Source organism: Camarhynchus parvulus, chromosome 4 (genome assembly GCF_901933205.1).
Source record: "Camarhynchus parvulus chromosome 4, STF_HiC, whole genome shotgun sequence".
NCBI lineage: Eukaryota > Metazoa > Chordata > Aves > Passeriformes > Thraupidae > Camarhynchus > Camarhynchus parvulus.
This window is the reverse complement of record NC_044574.1, coordinates 6,904,245-6,916,935: the sequence shown is the minus strand read 5'-3', so window position 1 is coordinate 6,916,935 and position 12,691 is coordinate 6,904,245. Positions and strand designations below refer to the sequence as shown.

At 39.8% G+C, this 12,691-nt stretch overlaps 1 protein-coding gene across 1 annotated transcript in view; it reads left to right on the top strand.

The window, feature by feature from the left end:
- The window catches only part of RNF212 (ring finger protein 212), a 71,127-nt gene that overhangs the window by 15,835 nt on the left and 42,601 nt on the right, over nucleotides 1-12,691 (top strand). The window lies entirely within an intron of this gene.

Genomic DNA, 12,691 nt, shown 5'->3' with positions numbered 1-12,691 from the left:
GGGAGCTAGTCCAGGGTGTTATTATTGAGTGCAACATAAAACTAGCAAAAGCAGCTGCATAAACATCAGCCCAAGTGGGGGTGGATCTGGCTAGGAGTTGCACTGGGGCAGATTAATTATTAAAATCACAGAATCATAGAGCAGCCATGGTCAGAAGGCACCTTGAATGGTCCAGCCCTTTCTGTGAAAGAGAACCTAGATGAGATCAGGTAGCACCCTGACCAATCACATCTTGCAAACCTAATTCTCCTTATTGTTGAGTTTGCATCATCATTGAAATATTTTTTTAACTTATATTAAAAAGATAATTAATCTCTAAAGCACCTTTAGTCCATAGTAATAAATGTGACCTTCCTACATATCCCAAGTAGTTTTGAGTTCATGAAACCAAAATAAAAATATTTTAAGAAATGAAGGTTTATAGCTTGTAAAAGCTTACATCACAATTGTTTTAATTGTGAGACTTCTGGAGAGTAGTACAGTATGTGAAATAATGCATGAACCTGATAGGATCTCTAAATAGTGTAGGAGAAATTAATGTTATTAAAAAAGTAGATGTATTGAACGTTAGTAATAGATGTCATTTGGCTATATGATTGCAATTCAGTTCATATACAGAATAGTGCTTTGGAGATTCACTTGGGTAGCTAAAATTGGAATTTGGCAAAAATGCTTTTATGGTAATACAGAGGAGCACATTTACATTCATGAGAATGGCAATAGAAAAGTTTTCATCAGTTGTGTAGGTTTTTTTAAATTTTGGATAGTTTTGCTTTTCCTTATATACATTCCCCATATAATTTACAAGAACAAACTTTACTTTAGTTTTACCAAGGTTTTTTTTTTTCATTTGTACCTGTATTTTTTATTCTAGGATCAGCTAATTTAGGAAGACATTCAATAGAGAGATGAGCAAACATCTGTGAATTGTTTTGGTTAAGAAGCACCTGGAGAAGCACTGCATAGTCTCTGGATATCAAAGTATTTGTAACTTCCATAATATGTCAAATTGGCATAAACCAGCAAATTGTTCAGCATGAATACTGTATTTAAAACATCACTGATCTTTCTGATTAACATCTACTGAAATTTTGGATGGGAGTACAAAATTTTCTTGTTTTTTGAAATTCTGGCTTCAAATATATTGCATAAATAAAAGTCCTTCATTACCTAAGTGTTAAGGCAAAACGTGATTGTATGTTGAATGAGCATTTTTTGCTGTGAGTGCTTTGAGCTGCAGGATAAATAATTGTGCCTGTCTATTATAGATAGACTTCAATCCTAAAAAAAAGAAATTTTTTTATGAATTTTTGATTACAGAATTCCAAAGTTTGGTTCTTACTCAATGCATCTCCTTTTGTTTGCACTCTTGAAAAGGGGTGAGTTTTGAGGGATATTACGTTCTAGCAGGCTCTCCTGAGCTCAGAACACAGTATCTGTTCCATGCTTGTGAAATTCACCATTTGATTTAGGTAGCAGTGATTTCTTCCCAAAAAGGAATGAAATGGGGGAACTGGAATGAAGAGACAAAATACAGTGAAGACTACTTTTACTTTTGCACAGGAATAGCAACTGGAGACTCTGAATGAAGGGTGCCAGAATTTTCTTTTCTGAGAGCAACTCTGAAATTGATATGCCTTTGTTTTGTTTTGACCCTTAACTTTACCTGGACTATTTTAAGTATAATAAAACTAGAAGCTGGTGTGTTTTTTTGAGATAAAGTTCCCTGAATATATGATAAATTTCTTTTGAGTTGAAATGTTTTTCTTTTCATATCACAAGTGGATGGGAGAGAGAAAACTTAATGAAAGGTTCAAGAGTTGAGATGAGAACTGGAAGAGGTCATTCACCAAATACCATCATGGGCAAACCACACTCAATTTGAGGATATTAATGGAATTTATTACTAAGAGAATCACAGCAGGATAGTGAGAAGTAAAATAAATCAAGAAAACTTACCCTCCTTCCCAACTCTACCTCCACCCCAAGAAGTGCATGGTCAGAGAAAGGGAGTTACAATCACATCACAGGTTTCTTCCACTGCTCAGAGAGAAGAGTCCTTGCCCTGCTCTAGCATGGGAATTTTCAACTTCACATTTGCCTTATTTCAATGTATAGCTGCCTTTACTGTTTTTTTACCATGGGAAAGTTGGTAGATTTTCTCCTCAGTACTCTTATACTTCAGAGTTTAGCAGAGATCTCAAAGTCAACTTCCTTCCAAACAAACTTCCAGCCAAAAGATTTCATTTTACAGTGGCACAGACATGTTCAAATAAAGGTGTGTAGTGCAGCTCTTAAAGAAATTCAACTCTCCTTTAGTTCCAGATGAGCTTCAATAGCTAGAAGAGTGAGGCTGGTAAAAAATTATTGCAAGATTCGACATTACTTGTGCCTCAGTGGTTTTCTGTTTGTTTGCATCCCAATAAGGTATTCTCTCTAATCTCTGTTTCATCACACTGCAGAGTTGTCATCCAAGTCTGTGAAGTCATACTATGTTTTATAATTGCTGGAAGTTGCATTCTGCAGTCAGGTGGAATACTTTGCTCTTATTGGTTTTGTTTCTCTTCCATCCTGCTCCACAAACCGTCATCAGTTGCAGAATTGAGCTTCATGAAGCTGAAATTTTGTGTATATAAATGGGCCCTGACTGAAAGAATTTGTGTAGGAAAGAGTCATACATGCTAGATCTACAACAGTCACAATAAGAAAGAATTAAAATAAAAACAATAACCCTGTCATTCAGAGATGTCAATATTCATAGAGGACAGAATGATTCTTGTTTCTTGCTCACCATAGTGGTTTCCACTCAAATTCAGTAACAATCTTCATGGTTCAGGTAATCATCAGTTTACCTTTTCTGTGGTGAAAGCTGGACACAGGCAGACTGTGTTTTGTAGCTGTAGGCTGAGAGCTTGGAATGTCACATCAATAAAGAAAAGAAATGTATGGAAATAGATACTTATTTTACTGCTGCTTTGAACTACTTGGTAGTGTCTGGTAGTATCTTCTACTTAACATATATTGCCTAATCTATTTGAGCCCACAGTCTAATCCTGAAGAGAAAAAAAATCTAGCAACCTCGTTTTCAGAAATATTACAGCTTTGAAATGCACTTTGAAGAGAAGCAACGTAATTTGAGAAAGAAAGCAAAGGCACTGGAGCTATCCATGCTGAGGAGAAACACTTGAATAACATCCTCTTGCCTTCCAGTCCAGAAAAAAATGAAAAACATTAATGAACTGAATATAATATGATGTTTTTCAAAACTTATATCTAAGTGGCTCATATAAAATAAAGTAATAGGAAAAAATAATTTAAAAGGTAAGTTTGTGGAATGTCATTTGCCAAGTTCAATGCATCTATCATTTGTTCAATAAAGTTGAAAATACTATATTCAGTATTTCACTCTTTAAGAAGAGGAGAAGAGAAAAAAGGCAAGGTTTGTTCTATCTTCCAACAGGCACAGAAGTTCCTATATCACTCTCTTAGGCGTGTCTTCACAGGAATCGGTCCTTGATGTGCAAGGAAATCTGCAGTTCGCTGAGGATACAGCAGAGGGTGCTGAGCTACCTCTAAAGAAATTCACTCCTCACTGCTCTTGGGCTAAGGGGACTGAAATCCAGCCTGTGGCCTTTTCTGTATGGAGCTTACATGGAAAAGCTACAGATGGTGACCGGAAAAGCAAGGATGTGATGTAGAGTCCGAATGTGAAACATCAGAAAAGCACCCGGAGGAGAACAGCAAATGTGAGGGACTACATAAGGTCACTGGAAGTTAAAACTAACTCAGATACAGGAGTCTTCAGAGATGTGAAGGGTGAAAATGGAAGCAGGGTCAGTCATGCTGGGGAGGGTAAGCAGTAGTGGTGGAAAGGAATAAATTATTTATTAATTTTGAAAATTTCTGAACTGAGGAACTTGGCAATGCACAGTGGATATTCAAGACTTCAGGATTAAGAAGCAGCAGCTGATAACAGCTGTGCTGTGTAACTTTGAGAAACAGACTGAACTGGCCTCCAGTTCTCATTTTCTGTCTGCAGCTTTCTGGGCTTAAGGCATAAGAGGGCACTAATTTATCTTTTTCAGTTTTCTGAGAGAGAACATGAGTATATATTTCGCTACAAGGGTGTTTTATGCACACACAAACAATAGCAGAGGATTTTATTACAAGACAGAATTGTGCTATTCATGCAATGGGGTCAGCACTCATGCTGAAGGTATCCTCTTGTTTGCATTATCGTTGCCAACTTCAGCTTCATTTCACAGTCATCGCATCTCCCTCACAAGGTGATGCTTATGCCATATAAGGCAGCATCATGTCTATTTATTCCTGTGTGACACAAAGGAAGTCTGTTGCAGACAAATGCTTGGTCTGTTAGACATAATACCCGATACTTGCCAAGGAGCATTTTCTACAATTGTGCCAATTAAAATGTGAAATTGCTGCCACTTATTTTTGAACCCTCTTGTTCTGGCAGTCAGGAAAGAATGCCATAACTCATCAAGATGCAGCACTGTTGGTTTATCTATGATAGCCCTATTTTCCCTCTAGAATTTAACCTGCTCCTGACCTGAGGAAATGCAATTTGATAATTCTCTCCTTCTGTGGTCTCTGTGTCAAAAATGCCAACATGCTTCAGTCTGTAGATCAGCTTTGTGTGCCTTTGGAGCACGTGCTCTTTCTCATGGTCCGTTGTGCCCAGGTCTTTCTGCAAATCTCTTTTGTGCAGATAAAAACTGCTGTGCAAATAGGAGGACACTGCTCATGTCCACTGTAGTGTTTGGGATTCTTCCACATTGTGTCTTTAGGATTGCTGGGTATCCCACCAACTCCAGAAAGACTTAGCACTCCTGTGAGTAAATCATCTGCATCACAGGAACCACTGACTGCTACAGCATTTTGCAGGGAAACCTGCCTTTTGTAACAACAGGATTGACTTGCTGAGTGTCTCGATGGAAAATTTCTGCCCTGAGGATCCTTTGTTTCATGTGTCACATGAGCTTTGGCCAACTCTCTTCCCTTGATTATGTCTAAAGCTCTGATTATCTGTCCCTTGAAATGGTATTGAATATTTGTCCTGAACTTGAACACTAAAGTAGTACCAGAGACTAGGGTGCCAGCTGGGTGTCTGGTATCTGGAGGGATGGGGAAATAACTTTTTTTGGAACAAAATGGAAAATTTGTGTGGTGACAAGGTGGGGAAGGACATGACTCTGAGTGTGAAATGTGGAAAGCTTTTCAGTGTTAGGAGTCAGTGAACAAGCTCTGCTAGCATGTCACTCACAGCTTGCCACCAGCAAAACAGGAAAAACTGTTCTGCGAGTGGAGAGGGTTGCTTTCCTTTTTGACACATGGGACACAGGGAAGATCCCTCACAGCCCCAGCCCCCAGCAAACCGCAGCCCTCTGACCTTGCTGCCATAGAACTATTCAGAAGCCCCCAAATCTAGAAAAGATTGACTGTTCTACATCATAGTCCACCTTGCAAAACTCTAAAACCAGGCACTGGTGCTGTCAAGGCCCACATGTAAAAAAGCTCTGCAGAAATTGAGCAATGCTGAGAGGTTCCAGGTTCCTCCTTGCACTCTGGAGAATCGCCCCACACTGGCAATGTTTTGTCCTAACCAGCCCAGGGCCTCCCAGATAAAGGCACACAACACATTTCCGATCAGGGCAGTCTCCACAACAAGATCAAGGGCTGTCTATCCCCATGTTAAGGCATCTGAAGGAAAAAACACAAAAGAGAGGAGGAAATCAGTCCCACTAGACATTCCTAAAAGCTTTTTCTGGCCCCTGCCTTAACCGAGCACACATTTTAGCCATGTTTCACATCCTTGCCTAGCTCAGTGTTGAGCCAAACAGAAGCTGACTTTGGAGATGGTCTAAGTACATCTGTGTCTTTATGCATTTGGCTGTGCAAAATACGGTAAAAAAAACAATATTTCAGCCATCTCCAGCTCCTCTGAGCTCAACCACTTTGAAACAGGCAGGACAGAGCTCCAAGAGTCATTGTGGGTGATGACAGGCAAGGCTTGGTGTGATGGGAGTGAGGAACAGATGGGCCATTTGGGATTACCCAGACCAGTTTCAACTATGTTCTTGACCTAAGTCTGCACACAGAACCCAGCCTGGGAGGAGTCAGCTCTCAGGAAGTCACCTCCTGTTATACTGTCACCTGTAACATGGGAACATTATAAATCAGGATGGTGCAGGGGAGAGGAAGAAAAACCTGGCTAAGAGATGGAGGACAGGATAAAGGAAGGAAGAACAAAAGCAGCCAGGAGTATCAAGGAATGTTTTCAATGTAAACTACATCCTTCTAGTCTTGCTCCTTGTGTGTACTCAGATGTTCTTGTGTGTTCTCCTTTTTGCTGTTGCCCATGCAATGTTAGCAGTAGAAGGTGTTTAAAGCAGAGAGAGACTGGAATAACTAAATGAGAGTTGTTTAAATGCCCCTGGTCAAGACTTCTACTATTCTGTGTTCTGCTATCATTCTTGGCATAGATATGCAGACCTGCTCTGCCTTACTCATTTCTTTCATTGTAAGCTCTGAAATGGGCATTTCCAGTTTTTTCTGTGTTTATTTATCCTTCTATTAGAATCTCTGCAGTTCCTAGTAATGGCAGGTCATTTAGAAATGATGCGGTTTTTCTAACTAATAAATAAATAGATAAATGAATAAGAAACAGCAAATAATCTTTATAATGTAGAGGACTTGCATTTTCCACAAGTGTATTGAAGTTACTCATCCTTCTGACAGCATTTCACGGCTTACCAGTAGAGTCTGTGAGTGTGTGGGTAAAAATAACACAGCCTAGCCATGTTACAGCCCCATACATTAAATCTTTGGATAAAAAATAAAAATAGACCTCTAGTTTGCCTATGTGAAATTACCAAGTTGCATTACTAACATGAATGCAAAAAGCTTCTAGCCCAGCATATGGTAAATACATTAGTGCTATATTCCAGAAATCATCATTTTCCCAAGCTATAGTTCTTGCTGACATATGTGGTAGAAAGGCTAGTTCTGCCAACTGTCTGCTCCCTTCATATCCTCTGCTTTTGGTGCAAGTTTAAAGCAATATGCTTAATAGCCTCAGTCTAGTACTTTGAAAAATTGCAATGCCATCTATCTGTGTGGAAAGTCACATATCAATGACATTTGGTTGGCACAGTGGGTTTGGAGAAAAATGGCAAAGAAAACAGTTGGCACTGAGTTTTGAGGGAAAAAAAATCAGAAACTGTGAGTCTGTATGCCGTAAACTCAAGTTTTATTTGCTCATATATCACTTTGTCAGGGTTTTCAATGGTTCTTGTGGAAAATGTGTTACTGAAATATAAAGAAGCTTTTACATATAATAAGGATTTTCCCTTTAACCTAATTGGTGTTTTCCCAACCTATACCATACCCACCCAATATGCTGGGTAGTACAAAATCAACCTCCTAAAAGAACTACATGAGCCCTCAAAGTAATTTTTTTCTGTTAAAGAGCCCATCTATGCTCATTTTGCAGGATTGTGTGAGACAGGAGGGGATGTGTTTGCACAGGCTGGATGACTGCTACTCTGCCATGGATGCACGGGGAGCTGTATCTTCACGTCTTCTTGTCAAAATTGATACCATGGTTGTGGATTTAGAGGAAAGCTGATGTATATTTCCAGTTTAACTCAACTGGAAACTGGCAAACCACAGTCCCTCCCCTTCACACCATAAATCAGAGACAGCTAATAATAATTAATGCTAAGGCATCAGTCTGCTGAAGTCTTTTTGCACACTGGATGAGACAGCAGCCTCTTGAGGTTCAGAATGAGTACAGAGTTTCTGCTGGGCTGAAATTGGCAGCTTCTGGCAGCCTTTGTAGGAGAGTGTGGAGGGGACAGAAAGTCGCCTCTGTGCTGGCATGGGGAAGCCTCTTTGGAGCCCTTGCATGGTGGTGGCCCTGCAGTTCCCTTGCAGAACACTCAGAATGGCTTTCCTACAGGCTGTGATTAATCATTGTAGCACTTCAGCAGTGAAATCTGTTCCCTGCATCCTGGCTCTGTAGCTCAGACCAAGGAGTGACTTCATAGGCATTTTTCATGTGTGCAAACATTTTATTGCCTCATTCAAGCCCTTTTTCTTGGAGGCAATCTTTGTTTCAAACTACTGTTCCCTTAAAACTTTTACCTCAGTTGTTGATGATGGGGCTGCAAATATTGCCACTGAAGAGAGAAGCTGTAAAATAAATGTCACCAACAGGCACAGACTGTGTGTAAAGCATGCACACATTGAAAACCTTCCTGTTGTTCGCAATGGTTAATGCCTGCAGTGTTCCTTGAGAATCAGTTGAGAAAGATATAAATCAAAAAGTAGCTCCTGACAATATGATGGGGTAAGTGCACATTTTCAACGTGGATTGTTAATATGGCAACAGAATATTTGAAGAGACAAAAAAATGTTTGAGGGAAGGGAATGGCTTTTGTAAGACTCAGCTGTGCCTGTCAGAACTGTTAAAAGAGTCACAGTTTTTGTTAGGCAGTAAACTGGAATCCCTGCTGTGCTTTACTTAGTTTCCAAAATTCATAAATGCAGCCTGTGTCCAAAAAATTAATTAGCTTATGAGTAAGAAAAAAAAAGCACAGATGTTTGCATGGAGTGCTTTAGAGCTTTCTTGGGATATGCTAATATATATATTATTTTACTTAATTGCTGTTCAACAGTATTGAACTTTTTGAATGCATCATATGTGATGGGACATACTGCATAGTCACATTTAATGAAATATTACTGTACTAGATATATTTTACCCAAAATTATGAAGCGTTTAATCCACATTCTTTATACCCTAAGACAGTGAAAACTGTGACTCTCCAGAGAATACAAATACCTTACGTATTTTAAGCAGAGATAAGCAGATCCTGAAGGAACACATCAACACAGCACACGTAAAGCCAGGTCAGTGGGCACAGGGCAGATTTTGTTATCACAGAGCATCCATCAGTGAATTCACTCCAGCAAAGACAGAAAACATCTTGTGAGCCAGCAGTCTCCCACTCACAGCCCAAAACCACAGCCAAGCAGGGCAGAAGCAACTTGTGAGCCCAACCATCTGAGACAAGATGGGAATTCTATTTTTTTTAAATTCCCAAGTGGGAATTTTATTCTTTGGGAAGACTTTTGGGCAGGGGAACCTGGGATACAACTACTTGCTGCCAACAGTCAATTTTAAAATGGAGAGAAAAGTCTCTTTTATACTGAAGGGTGAGAAAACATTTCTGTGGAAGTCAGGCAGGGGTGAAAAGCTGCCAGCCACACTCAGAGCTCCTGCCCACATCCAGGTTTTGGTGATGTAAAAAAAGGGATACACGCATGTGTTTTGCAACACATTTCCTAAGTAGCCAGACTTCTCACAATCAGATCATTATAACTGGGAAGGCAACAAATACAGAGGTTTTCTCAGCAATTAGCATGGGTTATGTGTGAATTCTTTTCTGTAAACCTGATAGTATTTCTTGGGCAATACCAAATGTATCTTTGACTTCTGATTATTTAACCTAATAATTATTTTTTAAGAGAACAAAAAAAATGCAACTCACTTTAACTTTACAATTTATTTAGAGAAGTCATACCAAAAATAGGCCTTACTAAATATGTACTATTTGCTAAACTATGTAAATACGTGGTAGCTACATATACCCGTTCTTGGGGTCCCAGTTATGCCTTGTTATGCTGCTCTGACATAAATATTTATGTGACATGAAACTCTGATATTTTTAACAGAGTTCTCTATGATTTTGCAGTAAACATTATGTGCAAACTGGGAGGGGAGGAACAGCACTTATTAGTTCACCAGTGAGGGAGAAACACCAGCTGGATGCAACAGTGTTCAGGCATGTAAAAATGCACGCCAGTGCAACTCAGTCATATCAGACACACAAGAATCTACTTCACCATCAAGGTTCCTTCACTGTGAGCAGCCTGAGACCTCTAATTAGCTGTGAACTCTCTCTGAACTTTTCCTTGAGCTTAGTGCTACATTGTGTAGCCTTCCTAGTGTCTAATAAGGGTGAAATCACACTGCAGCACTAATCTAATTCAGGTAAAAACAAACAAAGCATGAGATGGTCGCCTGCTGGAGGCCAGCCTTTTATTAGTCCTGTGCTCAGAGTGGTGCTTTGTCCCTTTAATCCAAAATAGCCCTTTTCCTCTAGTACTTGGTTTAAAAACATGCAGCAAATGATTTGTGGCAGTGATCTGGGACATTAGGTGTGTGCAGGCCCCATGCCTAGAACCAGCACTTGTCTTCAGAGGGTTTTCAGCAGGAGAACTGGTTTGCAGTGAAAAGAAGTGAGTTCTTCTAAGATTGATGATTTTCTTAACATTCATAGCCATTGAAAAATATAGGTAGGTTTTTATATTTTTCCTTTGTCCAAAAAAAACAACAAAAAACAAACAAAACAAAAACAAAACAAAAAACCCACGCACACAAAAAAACCCAAAAACAAACAAAAAAACCCACAAAAAAACCCCAAAAACTGTCATCAACCCAAAATGTTTTACCTGAAATAATAGATTCTTACTCAGAGGACAGGTAAATAAGTATCCTGGCTGCCTCCTCTCCTATCCCTTTCTTTGTGGGAGAGCAAGTGGAGCTAAAGGAGCCAGGATGTCACATAGCAAAACTTGGGCAAAGAGCTATTCAGCCTACTGCAGGATCCTAAGCAGGATCAATACAGGCACAGCTGCTCTCCCAGTTTCCAGGGAGCTGAGGTGGCATCTTCTCATCTGGTGGAGTTCTCTTTTCCTTCCAAGGATGTTCATATAACATAAGTAGGGAAATGGATCCAGCCATTTGTTTTCAGAGGCAAAGAAAAACTTGTTGCTTCTACATCCATGAAACTGTAGTAGGATCAAATTAAACCAACATAAATGAAAAATAAAAATAGGGTTTTTATGAATATAAATTAGTTTTCTGGACTAATCGTTATATATAATCAGGTGTTAAACTTACCCAATCCATGGGCCTGTTTCTGTGCAGGACAATGTGAGTTCTTAGGATCTGAAGTGGAATAACCAAGGAATTTACTTAATTTTCATTGCTGATGAATGAAAGAATGAAAGAATATAAGAATGAAAGAATGAAAGAATGAAAGAATGAAAGAATGAATGAATGAATGAATGAATGAATGAATGAATGAATGAATGAAATCCTGTGATATTTCCAATATCCAGTGCAACAGAACAGAACCAGTGTGAAACCAGGTTCCAAAATCCTCCCCAAAATCCTTTACACATCTCAAAAGATGAACATGCAGCCTGGTGCAAATCTGAATACAGCTTGGAAAGCCTGCAATGAATGGGAACAGCATTTCCTTGTGGCAGTGGGAGAGATAACAGGATTGAGTGGATGTGGGAGCAAAAGGCACTCTGAATATTGAACTGCTGAATGAGAGCGGAGTCCAGATTGCAGTCCATACCTTATGGCTATCAGCAAGCAATACAGTGAGTGGAAATGGGCTCTGAAAAACATATTCAATCAGGGAAATTGCCCCGCATGCAGCTCATTAACAGGATTAAGTCCTGATACAAAGTGACAGTCAGTATTATTTGTGTAGGCAAAAAGCTTGCTCCCCTTTGTAGTTTTTGGCATATCCAGCTGGCTTTAACAATATGGATCTGAGGCAGCTAGTGTAGCTTTAATGTTAAATTAGCCAGGGTTAAAAGCTTGCCAAGGCCAGGCAGGAACAAAGTGTTCTTTTTTGCAAAGCTGGCACATGGGGCCAGTTTCATTTCAGTAGCACCCATGTGGTAGCTACTCTATTTCCCACAGCCACAGCAGCATTTCTCCAGGTATTGGATGTCATTTGTCACCAGGGCTCCACACTGCTGCAGCACGGGGAAGATCAGGCTCCCTGAGATGAGCAAGCCCTGAACCCAAAATATCAACTCCTTGTTTAGAGCAGACTCACGCTGCTGAAACCTGATGTCTGTTCTGCAGTCTAAACAAGAGATAAAGGCTCAAGTCCTCAGCTGGTAAAAATTAGTGCAGCTACTGTGAACTTCTGGAGCTGCATTTCTGTTGAGGCAGCTGGAGTGTGGTTGCTCCAGCTCCCAAGGAACCAGCTCTGGAGAGGCAGCTCGTGCCCCAGAGCTTCCCAAATAGGGATGGTGGTCTGGATTTAACTCTAAAAAAAGACTATTACAGCAGTTATTAAATTGCTGTTTTAAAATCAAACAGATTGTGGTTTATCTCTCTTTTATATTTGGAGGATAAGTCTGTGTTTGGATGCTAGACAGCAGAGGTTTTGTCAATGTATTTAGGGGAATTATTTAGGTATTCCCATACAGCAGCACAGCATCCAAAGCAGGGGAATGTGCTGTTCCTAGAAATCAGTGGTTTCTTTTCTAAGTGCAACTACTGCATGATGTTCCCTTGCCCCTGTTGCTGGCACCCCACTACCACACTGCCCAAGGCATCACAAACCTCTTCTTGCACTAAAATAATATGAATCTAAAAAAAAAATTTAAAATTACATTTCTCGTTCTCCATCATTATTTGCTATGTTTCTTTTCCAGAGCTTAACTGAATGCCTAGGCCTGGGGAGTTAGGAATAAATTTTCTCTGGAGTTTACCCAAAATCTGCTCATTTGCACCATTTTTTCCCTGGGAGCTGGTGTAAGAGCCAGGAGTGCTTCTCTCACAGTGCTACAG